Raw genomic sequence first — 15065 nt, 5'->3', positions numbered from 1 at the left:
TTAAGTGAGTGCTCTACCACTATGCTATGGCCCCAGATCTTAGAAAAATTATTTTTGAAAGAACTTAGAATCTTTGCCATCAAGAATTTTTGAGGGAAAAAAATGTTATATACACAGACAATTGTTTGGGGAAGAATATGATAAGTGCTCTAACAGAGGAAAAAAATGCCATGAAAGTGTTGTAGGGAACAGAGCTGACTCCATCTTGATTAGGGAAACATAGTAGGAAATGTTGGAGTAGATTAGGTCAACCTGACCCCAAAATTCTGCTTCCGTAAATGGCTTGCTTAGCTTGTTTGTTGCTTGCTCTACCCGCTGTGTCCACCTCCTGCATCTACCTCCTACATCTGTGCCATACTTGCCTAACTTTGTTGCTTTCTCTATCCCCTGCGTTAAGCCCCTACATCTGTGCTACAGTTTTCCCTTTATAACCCCCAATTTGAGGACTGCTCGGGTTCATAGTGTCAGCGCCCAAGTCTGCACTGTGTCCCTGGCCGGTCAGCCCACTTTTCACTGCCACAATCTGTGCTGTGTCCCTGCCCAGTCAGTTCGCTTTATGCTTGCCCAATAAACCCATCTTTTTGCTTGAGACTGTCTCTGAGTGGTGGGCTCTAGGAGGAATGGGAGCCTCCTCCCTTGAACTCTGCAACAGAATGTTAAACACTAATAGCTCATGCCTTTAATCCTAGGTACTCTGGAGGCCAAGATCTGGAGGATCTCAATTCAAAGGGAGAAAGGCTCTCTTTTCTATTCACATGGTTAGTTTAAACGTTCCTGTCCTGGACTAGTAGCTTAGCCATTGTTGGATTATTCTACTAAAACAATAAGCAAATACAAAAAGGAAAAGAAGAAATGCTTTGCAATGAGGAATATTTTTTGAAATGTAAGGTATTGTTTTAACTGCATGTTCTAGTTTGGAATTAAGATACACCCAAAGTTGTTCTGAGATTGCTTGTATACAGTTACTCTTATCTCAGTCTTTTTTTTTTTTTTTTTGGCCAGTCTCAGGGCTTGGAACCAGAGCCAGAGCACTGTCCCGGCTTCTTTTTGCTCAAGGCTAGCACTCTACCTCTTAAGTCACAGTGCCACTTCTGGATTTTTCTGTTTATGTGTTGCTGAGGAACAGAACCCAGGGCTTTGTGCATGCTGGGCCAGCACTCTACCACTAAGCTACATTCTCAGCGCCCCCCCCTCTTTTTTTCCCCAAATTTTTATCTCAGTCTTTTAATGTAAATATAAATACATCTTACCCTCTTGAAAGTAGCCAATCCCGCAGATAGTGAACTTGAGCTTGTGCAATTAGGGAAGGGGGTGGGGCCTGCTTTTTAGGGATGAATAGGGAAGCAGCTGGCCTGCTGTGTACTTGGCTAACCAGAGTTTTGGTTGATGGTGCTTCATCTACAGAAGTAAGTGTTGTCTTGCCAAATTCCTTTTAAGATGATTTCCTTATTCTTTGTTTTGTTTTTTGCCAATCCTGGGGCTTGAACTCAGGGCCTGAGTACTGTCCCTGGCTTCTTTTTGCTCAAGGCTAGCACTCTACCACTTGACCCACAGCGCCACTTTTGACTTTTTCTATATATATGGTGCTGAGGAATCGAACCCAGGGCTTCATATATACAAGGCAAGCACTTTACCACTAGGCCATATTCCCAGCCCCGATTTCCTTATTCTTTTTTTTTTTTTTCCATTCCTGGGCCTTGGACTCAGGGCCTGAGCACTGTCCCTGGCTTCTTTTTGCTCAAGGCTAGCACTCTGCCACTTGAGCCACAGCACCACTCCTGGCCGTTTTCTGTGTATATGGTGCTGGGGAATTGAACCCAGGGCTTCATGTATAGGAGCACTCTTGCCACTAGACCATATTCCCAGCCCCCCGATTTCCTTATTCTTGACACTCTAATATCCCAAGCCATTTCTAGCTGAAAAGTCCAAGAGATTCCATCCCCAAATAAGTATCAAAAAGCAGGATTGAGGGGCTGGGGATATGGCCTAGTGGCAAAGAGTACTTGCCTCATATATATGAAACCCTGGGTTCAGTTTCCCAGCACCACATATACAGAAAATGGCTAGAGGTGGCACTGTGGCTCAAGTGGTAGAGTGCTAGCCTTGAGCAAAAAGAAGCCAGGGACAGTGCTCAGGCCCTGAGTCCAAGGCCCAGGATTGGAGGCAATGTTAGTATTTCCCCCACCTCAGGTCTTCAGGCCCTCCCACTAGCCCCAAGCTCCACCCATACCTGAACTCCCTGCCCTAGAACTACCACTCAGACCTACTTACTTCCCCTTTAGCTCCATAATTATATAAGCTACCACCTGTATTATGATGCAGACGCCATAGTGTTCCCTCTCTCGTGGGAGATATGGGCCCACTAATAAACCTCCTTATAAGCCTTCTTCTCACGGCCTGGGAATATGGCCTAGTGGGAATGTGGCCTACTGGCAAGAGTGCTTGCCTCATATAAATGAAGTCCTGGGTTCAATTCCTCAGCACCACTTATACAGAAAATATCCAGAAGTGACTGTGGCTCAAGTGGCAGAGTGCTAGCCTTGAGCAAAAAGAAGCCAGGGACAGTACGAGGGGCCTGAGTCCAAGCCCCAGAACTGGAAGAAAAAAAAAAAAAAACCTTCTTCTCCTGACCGAGATGGCTAGGATAGACTTTTTTCCAGCATGTCTGAAATAGTAGAGTACCTGCTCTCCTTTCCTTTCCCCTGTCCCTCACAGTAGTATACCTAAGTGTCGCACTAGCACCAGAAGAAGTGCACATCCAATTCAAAGTCACATTCATGTAACTTTATTTGGGAAAAGAACCTTTGCAAATATGACTGTGTTAAGGACCTTGAAACAGGATGACCTTGGATTATTCTGTGAGCTCTAAACCCAATGCCAAGTGCCTCTGTAAGAGAGGTAAGGCTGGTTGCCCCGGTGGCTCATGCCACTCCTAGATACTTGGGAGGCTGAGCTCTGGGGATCACAGTTCCAAGTCAGCTTGGACAGGAAAGTCCATGAGACTCTTTAGCTCCAATTAACCAGAAAAAAAATCCACAAGTGGAGCTGTGGCTCAAGTGGTAGAGCACCAAGAAAAGCTAAGGGACAGTGTTCAGGTCCAGTACTGGTATAAACTCTCTCTCTCTCTCTCTCTCTCTCTCTAAGTTCTTATCACATTTTGGTAAAGGAAGGAGTTGTCTAAACATTCTGACTAAAGGGAGAGTAATTTTATGATGAGGTAGAAACTGAAATATTGTTCCATGGCAGAAGTCTTTTTGTTTTTTGGCCAGTCCTGGGGCTTGAACTCAGGGCCTGGGCACTGCCTCTGAGCTTCTTTTTGCTCAAAGCTAAAGCACTCTACCACTTGAGCCACAGCACCACTTCTGGCTTTTTCTGTTTGTATGGTACTGAGAAATTGAACCCAGGGCTTCATGCATGCTAGGCAAGCACTCTACCACTAAGCCACATTCCCAGCCCTCATAGAAGTCTTAATGTGGCAAAGTCATCCTCACTATTAGCTGCTGCAGCTCAGGGGGTTAAATTCTAGCTATTAGATTCCTTGTGCTATGTATCTGCTCTGTCTTCATAACCAATTACCCCACCAGGAGAACATTATGGGCTAGATGTCAGGTATCACGACCAGCTTCCTAGGGACCACCATCCTGAAATGGTGAGTCTTTGAGAGTCTGCTTTCAAGTGTGCCTTGCAGGGGGATAGGGAAGAAACCAGAAACAGATCTGAGCCCAGGAAGACTGGCTTCTGCCTGAGCTCAAGGTTTTAGAACCTGTATTAGTTCATAACTAATTAGCTGCAAACCACATCCTTTCCTGGAGTGGTACAACATTCTGGTACCTCTGGGCAAAGAGCCATTGGCAATGGGCACTTGCAGCAGCTCTTGGATGGGGGTAACAGCAAGTGATAAAAACTAGGGATGCAGGGGCCCTACTTCTAATCTCTATCTGATGTTTCCAATTCCATACTTTGTCATTTCTTTTGTTTATTTATTGTTGGGTCTTGAGACTGTCTTCAGGAAGCCCAAGCTGGTCTTGATCAGCAAGCCCCTTTGTCTTGCTATGTAGGCCAGGCTGGTCTGTTTGAGCTTCCCAAGTGCTGGGCTTACAGACATTCACTACCATATGCTGACCAGCTGATCACATTTTAGAGTATACTGCCTTAAGAGAACTCTTCTGATGGGGGTGGGGGTGGGGTGGAGGGGATAGACACATCAGCATTGATGAGGTGTTGGAATTTCACAAGTCTTGCAACTTATATTAGGGAGATGTACTCAGCAAGTTTGTTGATTTTCATAAATTTAATCTAGGAAGTCCTCTCATAAAGTAGTCCATTTTTAGAAAAGAGGAAGAAGCAGGGCAAGATTGTGTTTATTTTCATGATCTTATGTGTTGCCTGACTCTCTGATGCCTATGCCAGCAATGGTTCATCTTAGTAAGGTCCTAGTAGATGTAGGTCACATTTATTTAGTGTCCTTAAAGTCGTATGATGTACAGTTATGGGCTTAATGACTGCTTCTCCTTGCTGATGCCATGTCAGATGTGTGATTGTTCAATAATATTCTATTTAATAATTGGCCAGGCTTTAATCATATGACTGTGGTATCACCCCAAGCAGGATGAATTGCAAGTTCAAACACCTCCAGAAGCCAGACAGGTAATATAAGAGTGAACCATGTCAGGTGCACAGAAACAATAGACTGCAGAAGGATATAAGGAAGTCTTAAACTAGAATGTTTGAAGTACTACACAGGCCAAACACAACACTTCTATGGAACAAGACTGTCAAAAGGTCATCAGTTGGCTGAGAATGTGGCTTAGTGGTAGAGTGCTTGCCTAGCATGAATGAAGCCCTGGGTTTGATTCCTCAGTACCACCACATAAACAGAAAAAGCTGGAAGTGGCACTGTAACTCAAGTGGTAGAGTGGTAGCCTTGAGCAAAAGAAGCTCAGGGATAGTGCCCAGGCTCTGAGTTTAAGCCCCAGGACTGGCAAAAAAGAAAAAAAGAAAAAAAAAAAAGGATCTGATTTGTCTGAGTTATCAAGAAGCCCAAAGCTGTCACCACTTATACCAGATTCACCAGGCATGTGTGCTGCCTGCAGAATCAGACTGAGAGATCTCAAGATGTTCCTCAGCTTGCCAGGGAAAGCTGAGTCATAGGGCCCCCGTTGACTGAACATGAAAAAAACACCTTAGGAAAACCTGTTTTCCTATGATAGTGCCATAGCGCCCTGAATCTAGTCTTCCCTTGATGTTTCCTGACTATGTAAATGAGCTGGTTTCATAATGTTCCAGTCGAAATCTTTCTAACTCACCCAATGGGTTTTTTTCTTCTAAGAACATATTTTTCACAGTTTAATTATGATACAAGATGACACATGGTATTAACAAGTATGGGAGAGGATGTGGAGAAATGGAAACCTTGCTACTCTTGGACACTGCTGGTGTAGAAACAGTCCTGCAGTTCCTTAAAAAATGTAAACAAAGTTACCATACAAACCAGCACATGGACTTCTAGGTATCTATCTACCCAAAAGATATGAAAGTATGTATCCACACCATAGCTTGCACACAAATGTTTGCACATTGTCAAATTTTCCACAATAGGGGAAAAGTGGAAACAATCTAAATGTCCATCTATAAATTAATGGATAAGTTAAATGTTACATATCTACAAGGGAGAGGGGTCATTATACAGCAATATAAAGGCAGAGAGGTTTGATAAATGTTACAATATGAGTGAATCTTGAAAATATTATGCTAGAGGAAGTATTCTGGTCACAAAGGACATATTTTGGATGACATATTTTGGGGCTCCATATATACGTATATAATATATGTAATATATGTATATAATATATATTACAGTATAAGCAAAATCACAGAGACAAGAAGTGCATTCATTCACTAGATGCTGGAAGGAGGAGGGAATGAGGTGTGACTCTACTGAATTCAAGGCTGTTTTTTGGAGCTGGGCACTGGTGGCTCATGCCTATAATCCTAGCTACTTACGAGGCTGAGATCTGAGGATCACAATTCAAAGCCAGCCCAGGCTGAAAAGTACCCCTGAGACTCTTATCTCCAATTAACCACTCAAAAACTGGAAGCGGTTCTGTGGCTGAAGTAGTAGAGTTCTAGCCTTGAGCACAAACAGGCTCAGGAACAGTGCCCAGGCCTTGAGTTTAAGCCACAAGACCAGTAAAAAAAAAAAAAAAAAAAAAAGGAAAGAAAAGAAAAGAAAAAGAAAAAAAAAAGATTGGATGGTCATATGTTCTGGAATGCATTGTGATCCTATCTCTACAACTTTTTCCTCTTCCTTCCTTGTTTCTTTTATTTTCATTTGTTTGTTCATTTATACCAGGACTTAAACTCAGGGACTGAGCTTTTTCCCCCTCAAAGCTGGAGTTCTGGAGCTGGGAATATGGCCTAGTGGTGAAGTGCTCACCTCTTATACATGAAGCCCTGGGTTTGATTCCTCAGCACCACATATAAAGCAAAAGCCGGAAGTGGCACTGTGGCTCAAATGGTAGAGTGCTAGCCTCGAGCAAAAAAAGCTAATGACAGTGCTCAGGCCCTGAGTTCAAGCCCCACGACTGGCAAAAGACAAAACAAAACAAAGCTGGAGTTCTATCAGTTTAGCCACAGCCCCATTTCCAGCTTTTTGTTCATTAATTGGAGGTAAAAGTCTCATAGACTTTCCTGCCCAGGCTGGCTTAGAATTATGATCCTCAGATCTCAACCTCCTGAGTAGCTAAGATTATAAGCATGAGCCACAGGCTCCCAGATGCTTCTACAATGTTTAAAATTATACTATGTTGAATTGTACATATTAAGTAAATTATGTTGCTTGTGTGTTATATATAAATAAAACTCTTATTTAAAAAAAAAAAGACAGACAGATGCTGGTCGCTCATGCCTGTACTCCTAGCTATTCAGGAGGCTGAGCTCTGAGGTTTGAATGCCAGCACAGGTAGGAAAGTCCCTAAGACTGTCATCTGTAATTAACCACCAGAAAACTGGAAGTGGTACTGTGGCTCAAAGTGGTAGAGTGCTAATTGTGAGCAAAAAAAACCTCAGGGAGAGTGCTCAGGCTCTGAGTTCAAGCCCCATGGCCTATCAACAAACAACAACTAAAAAGATGATAGAACTATCATGGATGAGGCCTTGGGTTTGATCCCTAATACCTCAAAATAAAAGGATAAAATAAATAAACAAGACATAGGCTATAAGGATACAAATATTTCTTGGACAGAGTGTACAGTGTGAATGGTTAGTCTATTAATTTTCAACTTATTAGCTGGAGTTGGAGGATGAATTGTAATAGATGAAGCAACAGAAAAAAGAAGAAATGGAGAGATAATGCCAATGTGACCAGTTCACACCTTGCTCAAGGTCTCCTGTTTCCAGTCTGAAAAGCTCACGCTGCTCTTTCACACTTGCTCAGCACTGGGCTTCCTTCAAGGGCTGGGTCATGATGTCTCTTCCTCCACAGAATACTCTCACCCACCCTAGCTTACCGTTTCCTCCCCTTTTACAGTCCTATCTTTTCCTCAAGTCTTTGGCAGACACATTCTAATTCTGGGATCCATGTGACTTTGCACCGATCTCTAGCTTTGTCTCTCTCCAGTGGATAGTTAGTTCCTTAGAGATACATTGTACTGTGACTTTTGTACAGGTGTTGAGTGACAGAGGCCAGCCAGGTGTCCAGGGACATGATGTTGGGCGAGTGCAGCATGCTGGGAACCCTTTCAGATGAATGGCCATGAGCTACTTTAAGCCTTGTTCTCTTGTTGAGCTCCATCTCTTGACTGAGGGTGAGTACAACATGGGCATGTTTGATAAGTAGGTACTGAAATGTAATTTAGCATTCACAGCAACTGTGATCTCTCCACTACAATGGACCCCAGAAAACATGTGGAATTAATTTCAGCTATTCCAGAAGGGCAGATACATGGAAACTGGAGAGAGGGCTCTATTTAAACCCTACTTTGCTGGACCCTGTATATCATACTACTTCCACATTCTATAGGTTTTCACTGAATGTGGGTGCACAATTAAATTGACAAACCATTGCAAATGAGACATCAAAGGCTAAGATAGTCTTCTGCTACAGATTTATGTTTAAAAGAGCACCTTCCCTGGCTGTAGTAAGAGAAGGACATATTGACTTCCTTGTGTGTGTGTCTGTGGCCCCTTATTGTATCACAGCCAGCCATTGATATTTTATATTGAGTCAGTAGGGGTGTTTTGATGGTAATGGAGTTTAAATTCAGGGCATTGCACTTACTAGTTAGATGTGAGACCGCTGGAACCATGCTCTTAGCCTTGGATCCATCTTTAAAGGGGGTTGTTTCTCGTGGGTATTTCAAAGCTATTTAGAGTATGGAGCTACACATAATTTGAATGTTAGATACTATTTAGTGGTTTGTTTGTTTGTTAATCCATGAAAGTCTTTTGTGGTGCTGGATATCAAACCTAAGTCTGAAAAAAATACTAGACAAACCTGGGCACTGGTAGCTCACACCTGTAATCCTAGCTACTCAGGAGGCTGAGATCTGAGGATAACAGTTTGAAGCCAGCCTTGGCAGAAAAGTCAGTGAGACTCTTATCTCCAATTAATCATAGAAAAAGCCAAAAGTAGAACTGTGGCTGAAGTGGTAAAATGCTCACCTTGAGTAAAAGAAGCTCAAGGACAGTGCCCAGACCCAGAGTTCAAGACCCAGGACTGGTACAAACAAAACAACCACAACAATACTAGGCAAATGCTCTACCACTAAGCAACACCCAAGCCCTTAAAAAGTCAGATTTCTTTTTCAGCTGTGGGCTTGAACTCAGGGCCTGGACATTGTCCCTGAGCTCTTTTGCTCAAGCCTAGTGCTCTACCACTTTGAGTCATAGTGCCACTTCCAGTTTTCTGGAGGTTAACTGGAGAAAAAAGTCTCATGGACTTTCTTTCCAGGGTTGATTTTAAACCATGATCCTCAGGTCTCAGCTTCCTGAGTAGTTAGGATTACAGGTGTGAGCCATCAATGCCATCAGATGTGCTTATAATAACAAATCAGAAGTTTGTCTATTAGCAAAATCTCTAGGAACATGCACAGGTTGGATATTAATCCCTGTGGTAGGAAGGTTAAATTGTGCATGCCAATCCACTAAACAGCATCAGATGTGGAAAATCTTGACCTTTGCACTAGTTATGTTCTTGGAGTCCTTGTGGATTCTATCATTTTTATTTTCTCTCTCCCTCTTTCTCTTTCTCCTCCCCCCCACCCCCCCCCCACATTCATGTTTATAACTAAGAAGATAGTGGCTTTGGGCTTCTTACCATATTTGAGAAACATTATCAAGCTTTCCCTAACTATCCTGATCAAAGATCCCCAAGCAGACTCAACACAGAACACACAATCACCACACACAGCACACCCATCCACTGCTGCGGGGCGACTGTCACCAGCTCCACTTGGCTGCACACGGCTCCTTTAAGGGGTTGAGACAGGAGGAATGCATGCGGGCTGCCAAAACAACATGTGAGCCCGAAGATGATCCCAAGCTGGAGCACGTGAAGAGGGCGGTGGGAAACATACACAGCGCCCTTTCTTTTTTGGCAAAAACAAGAAACAAAAGACACCTCGTAGGAGAGAGGAAGGGAATTTGGGGAGATGATAGCATAGCTATTTTTAGAGGATTTTCCCATCAAATTTAAAGGTTTTTTTTAAAAAATTGTTTTTTGGTAGTAGGTTGGAATCTGGTTCTATAAACAATTGGATATACGTGCGCATGCACGTGCGCGCACACACACACAGACACAGAGCCTGTTTTGTTGCTCAGAGACTATCTTCAGAATCAAAGTGATGTTTGACTTTCATTCTGCATGTCAGGGATTAGGAGGAGGTTGCCTGTGAGGGCTCTGGTTTCTCTGAAGTACCACAGTGAAAGGCTTTGGTGTCCAGAACACAGCTAGCTCTAGAAAGAACTGCTCATGGAGGTCATCTGAGTCCACAGGCCGCCTAACCTTTCATAGTGCACATATTCTCCGGATGAAGATGAGACTCCATCATAAAGGAGGCCAGACAATAGCCGGCAATAGGAATCCTTTTTTCTTTTCTTTCTTTTTCTTTTTTTAAATAGGTCTGAGATAGGACTCAACCTGGGTGCTTGTGCCTCAACTGCTTATTGGCTAGTGGTCTACCAACTAGTAGCCACGCCTCCAACTCCCAGAATCCCTTTTTCTTCTCCCCCATTCCCATGTGTGTGCATTCCGTGTGTGTGTGTGTGTGTGTGTGTGTGTGTGTGTGTGTATACTAGGGCTTCAACTCACTTAGCATATTTGGCTCAAGGCTGGTGCTCTACCACTTGAGCCATACCTCCACTTCTGGCTTTTGACTGGTTATTTGGAAATAAAAATCTCATAGACTTTTCTCCTCAGGCTGGTTTGAATTGTGACCCTCAGATCTCAGTCTCCTGAGTAGCCTGAGCCTCCAGTACATGGCTAAATGATGGAAATGTTCTTTTTTTTTTTTTTTTTTTTTTTTTGGCCAGTCCTGGGGCTTGGACTCAGGGCCTGAGCACTGTCCCTGGCTTCTTTTTGCTCAAGGCTAGCACTCTGCCACTTGAGCCACAGCGCCACTTCTGGCCATTTTCTGTATATGTGGTGCTGGGGAATTGAACCCAGGGCCTCATGTATAGGAGGCAAGCACTCTTGCCACTAGGCCATATCCCCAGCCCCGGAAATGTTATGTGTGCAACAAAGTGAAAACTGAGAAGCTTTTGCTCAGAGGAAGTGGTGTGATGAATTTTTTTGTTTAGCCAGAGCTCTCCTTATTTTGGATGTATCCCTAAATCATCCATGACCTGATTTGCAGAAGTTCTGCCTGGATTAATCTGAATGTTGTCAACAAATGTTAGGAGGCATTGCTTTTTCCTCTGAAGCTGACCAAATGATAACTCACTTTTATCCCTAAGTACCAGCATTTGCATCATGAGCCTCTCTGATCTTCAGTTGCCATCTGGAGAATGGGGATGATGTCTCCAACCTCATAAGCATTGCACTACATCCCTATGGTATGGGCCTTCGAGAAGTGCTACAGAATGAACGTGACTACAGTATTGTTTTTGTGTATTATAGCATCAGAAGCCTAAAGAGATTGCACATCATACTAAGCCAAGCAGCTCAGACCTCATTCCTACTTGGTTCCAGAGAAGGACCATCGCTCCTCAGAGATGTCAGGGTTCAGAATTCAGGCTCTACAGGAAGAACTATCTGAGAAACACAGCTTCACAATCCAAGGGAGGCACAAAAGGATGATGCTGTAGTATTTGCACTTGTGTGAGGTAAACCCCGGGAGGCAGAAAGTAGAGTGGAGGTTGCCAGTCATTGCTTATAGGGTTTCTGTTGGGGAGGATGAAGGTTCTGAAGTTGGATGATGGTCATGGTTGCACAATAGCACAAATACCACTCACCAGAATATCTAAAACCAGTTAAAAGGGTATGTTTCGGTCATTTGCATTGTATCATTTTTTTCCCCCTTGGCACTGGGGCTTGAACTCAAGGCCTCTCTCACTCTCACTATCTCTCTGGCTTAGCCTTTTTGCTCAGGGCTGTTACTCTTATCACTTGAGCCATACCTTTACTTTCTGCTGGCTAACTAGAGATATATATGACTCTCTTGGATTTGTCTGGCCAGGTTAGCTTCAAATCAGATCCTTGTATCTTAGCCTCCTGAGTAATTGGTCACAATTTAAAAAATCTGAATTAAGCAAATCAAAACATATCTAATTATTGAATGCTATGGAGCAATTCGAACAGATGGCATAGACATTATCTGCTGACATGGTAAGACACCTAGGATATATTACTAAAGGAAAAAAGCAAATTGCAACCATATGCATAGTGCAGCTTTACAGCCCTTGTTGACTTGAATTCTGCTATAAGTTAGAGATGTCTCCTGAAGCTCCTTCCTGGAGTCTTCCTAATATAATCTTTTATAGTATAATAAAATCCTATAAAGTTGAACCCAATTCTGAATTGTACCATACTCATTTGGAATATACTACAGTCTTTGATTAATGTTAGAAGAAATTGTTTAGTAAACTAGAGCCCAGACTTTTAAGGGGCAATAGTTAACTGGCTGAATAAAGTCAGCTCCTTTTTTTAATGTTTGGGGTTTTAGTATGTGAATTGTCACTGGTTATAAGTGAGACATCAACATTTATTAAAAACATGACTGCTTTTCCATGTTAGTCTAAAAGTAGTTAATTAATTGGTTGAGTGTAAGTTACTGTGGTAGAATGAATTTCTGTAGCAATAATTCTATAATTCAGATGCTTTTGTTTTTCAAGTAACAAGACGGATTTATTGGGGAAGCAAAAAGTATACTGACCAGCAAGGGCCATGGCCCAGACTCAGGAGCTGGAACCGCAACCGTAAAAAGCAGGCTGGCCAGCCAGGGCCGCAGCCCAGACTTGGGAGCTGGGACCACATGCCTCAGATGCTTTTAAAGTGGTGTAAATTCTGCCACCCTTCCACCTCCACCCTTGCAACTGAATTAATTAGGTTTCATTTTTATCAAGCTTTGAATAATGTTGTATAGTTATGGTGAGGTTGATTAAGCTCTGACTATGGAAGTTTCCCTTAGCCATCTTCAGGCCTCTATCTCAACATCTGTAAAATGGACATATTAAGGAGATGTAGGCAGCCTCTCCATATGGTTGGGAATTACACAATTGTAGAGGGCACTGTTTCCAACCTCTGTGACAGAGGGTGCCCCTCTGCTGAGTGGTCTCGGAGCTGCTGACATGAGTTTCACACACACAGAGCACAGAACAAGGGCTAGGGCTGGGGATATGGCCTAGTGGCAAGAGTGCCTGCCTCTTGAGGCTCTGGGTTCAATTCCCCAGCACCACATATACAGAAAACGGCCAGAAGTGGCGCTGTAGCTCAAGTGACAGAGTGCTAGCCTTGAGCAAAAAGAAGCCAGGGACAGTGCTCAGGCCCTGAGTCCAAGGCCCAGGACTGGCCAAAATAAAACAAAACAAAACAGAACAAGGGCTGATCAAATAGTTCAAAATTTTAGCGGCAAAGGTCCCAAAAGGCAACAAGAATCATAGATGAAGGTCAGCAGGAAGCTGACACCTGGTTTTTTACTTTCTAACTTAGGATGCCTGTTGAAGCTGTTATGTGAAACAAAGATGGCTTTCCAAACACTACATTTTTGGTGTCAACAGACTGTGATGCACTACCGCATCTTTAGGTTGTTTCTTCCTGGTACAGCCATTAGACAGCCCTGAAGTCTTTGGCTTAGTAAGGTTTTCATTTTTTTAATTCATCCAGCATATGTTTTGCTTTGTCTTTATCTTTTAAGTTCCAAACAAGTATGTTCTTTTCCTTTATGTTTAATTTTTTCCTTATGTTGTGTACATGTGTGTAACTACTTTATTTCTCAGTCTCTTTTACAAAACATGATTATATTAAATCATCATCCACTAAGCTCTGTTCTTTAGGTCAAATCTCTCTCTCCCTTCCCTCCCCCCTTTCTCTATGTTGGTCATGGGCTTGAATGCAGGGCCTGGAAGCTGTCCCTGAGCTCTTTAGCTCAAGGCTAGTGCCACAGAGCCACAGAGCCACTTCCAGTTTTCTGGTTTGTACAAATAATATTTTTCCGGTACTGAAAAAGATAGGAGCATCCTATACCCCTCATGGAAAGATAGAATTGGAAGTATATGGCTCTTTAGGCCACTGGGTGACAGGTAAATATTGGAGGAATGACAGTGGGTAGACAGTATGTGGACTGGCTCAGGAGGAGATCCCAGAGTGAAAAGGGAGGTGATGCTGCAACAGAACAGAAAGAGAAGCCCTCATGTGTGGCCAGTTTGCTAAGGAAGGCTGGCACAGTCCACAGGGTTTAAAGCACTATCAAGAAGCAAATAATAAGATTTGAGACGTTATTTCAGAGGGAAGCCCAAGATGACGGGTTCTAACGAGTTCAAGCTGAACCAGCCCCCCGAGGATGGCATCTCCTCGGTGAAGTTCAGCCCCAACACCTCCCAGTTCCTGCTGGTCTCCTCCTGGGACACGTCCGTGCGCCTCTACGACGTGCGGGCCAACTCCATGCGGCTCAAGTACCAGCACACGGGCGCCGTGCTGGACTGCGCCTTCTACGATCCAACACATGCCTAGAGTGGAGGGTTGGATCATCAGTTGAAAATGCATGATTTGAATACCGATCAAGAAAATCCTGTTGGAACCCATGATGCCCCTATCAGATGTGTTGAATACTATCCGGAAGTGAATGTGATGGTTACTCGAAGTTGGGATCAAACAGTTAAATTGTGGGATCCCAGAACTCCTTGTAATGCCAGAACCTTCTCTCAGCCTGAAAAGGTGTACACCCTCTCAGTATCTGGAGACCGGCTGATTGTGGGCACAGCAGGCCGCAGAGTGCTGGTGTGGGACTTAGGGAACATGGGCTATGGTGCAGCAGCGCAGGGAGTCCAGGCTGAAATACCAGACTCGATGCATCCGGGCCTTCCCCAACAAGCAGGGTTATGTATTAAGTTCTATTGAAGGCCGAGTGGCAGTTGAGTATTTGGATCCCAGCCCTGAAGTGCAGAAGAAGAAGTATGCCTTCAAATGTCACAGACTAAAAGAAAATCATATTGAGCAGATTTACCCAGTCAATGCTATTTCTTTTCACAATATCCACAATACATTTGCCACAGGTGGTTCTGATGGGTAATATTTGGGATGGGTAATATTTGTAAATATTTGGGATCCATTTAACAAGAAGCGACTGTGCCAATTCCATCGGTACCCCACTAGCATCGCATCACTTGCCTTCAGTAATGATGGGACCATGCTTGCAATAGCATCATCATATATGTATGAAATGGATGACAGGGAACATCCTGAAGATGGTATCTTCATTCGCCAAGTGACAGATGCCAAAACAAAACCCAAGTAACCATGTACTTGACAAAATTTCATTTATTTAAATGCCTTGTTGATAATAAAACAATTTGTACTCCCCAATAGTGGATTTATTATTATTAACCAAGAAATCAGGAAAATACTAATT

At 43.3% G+C, this 15065-nt stretch overlaps 1 pseudogene across 1 annotated transcript in view; it reads left to right on the top strand.

Annotated features, from left to right (window-relative positions):
• Nucleotides 1-15065, top strand: part of LOC125353013 — a 27933-nt pseudogene extending 12868 nt beyond the window's left edge. The window contains exon 2 of the transcript XR_007211234.1: nt 13923-15065. The product of XR_007211234.1 is annotated as a mitotic checkpoint protein BUB3-like (transcript). The remainder of the gene's footprint in view (nt 1-13922) is intronic.

The sequence above is a fragment of the Perognathus longimembris genome, chromosome 6 (genome assembly GCF_023159225.1).
Source record: "Perognathus longimembris pacificus isolate PPM17 chromosome 6, ASM2315922v1, whole genome shotgun sequence".
Lineage (NCBI taxonomy): Eukaryota > Metazoa > Chordata > Mammalia > Rodentia > Heteromyidae > Perognathus > Perognathus longimembris.
The sequence above is the reverse complement of the archived record's forward strand: the minus strand, read 5'-3'. Positions and strand labels throughout refer to the sequence as shown.